Below are 824 nucleotides of genomic sequence, written 5' to 3' on the forward strand. Positions count from 1 at the left end.
AATCCTAACCTAAGTTACAATTAAACCTAACACTACACTATCAATAAATTAATTAAATAAAATACCTACAATTACCTAAAGTACAAAAAATAAAAAAGAACTAAGTTACAAAAAATAAAAAAATATTTACAAACATAAGAAAAATATTACAACAATTTTAAACTAATTACAACTACTCTAAGCCCCCTAATAAAATAACAAAGACCCCCAAAATAACAAAATGCCCTACCCTATTCTAAATTACTACATTTCAAAGCTCTTTTACCTTACCAGCCCTGAACAGGGCCCTTTGCGGGGCATGCCCCAAGAAATTCAGCTCTTTTGCCTGTAAAAAAAAACATACAATACCCCCCCCCCAACATTACAACCCACCACCCACATATCCCTAATCTAACCCAAACCCCCCTTAAATAAACCTAACACTAAGCCCCTGAAGATCTTCCTACCTTGTCTTCACCCTACCAGGTTCACCGATCCGTCCTGAAGAGCTCCTCCGATGTCCTGATCCAAGCCCAAGCGGGGGGCTGAAGAGGTCCATGATCCGGCTGAAGTCTTCATCCAAGCGGGAGCTGAAGAGGTCCATGATCCGGATGAAGTCTTCTATCAACGGCATCTTCAATCTTCTTTCTTCCGGATCCATCTTGCAGACCTCCGACGCGGAACATCCTCTTCTCCCGACGCCTACTAGCCGAATGACGGTTCCTTTAAGGGACGTCATCCAAGATGGCGTCCCTTGAATTCCAATTGGCTGATAGGATTCTATCAGCCAATCGGAATTAAGATAGGAATATTATGATTGGCTGTTGGAATCAGCCAATCAGAAT

The sequence above is a fragment of the Bombina bombina genome, chromosome 1 (genome assembly GCF_027579735.1).
Source record: "Bombina bombina isolate aBomBom1 chromosome 1, aBomBom1.pri, whole genome shotgun sequence".
In the NCBI taxonomy this organism is placed as follows: Eukaryota; Metazoa; Chordata; class Amphibia; order Anura; family Bombinatoridae; genus Bombina; species Bombina bombina.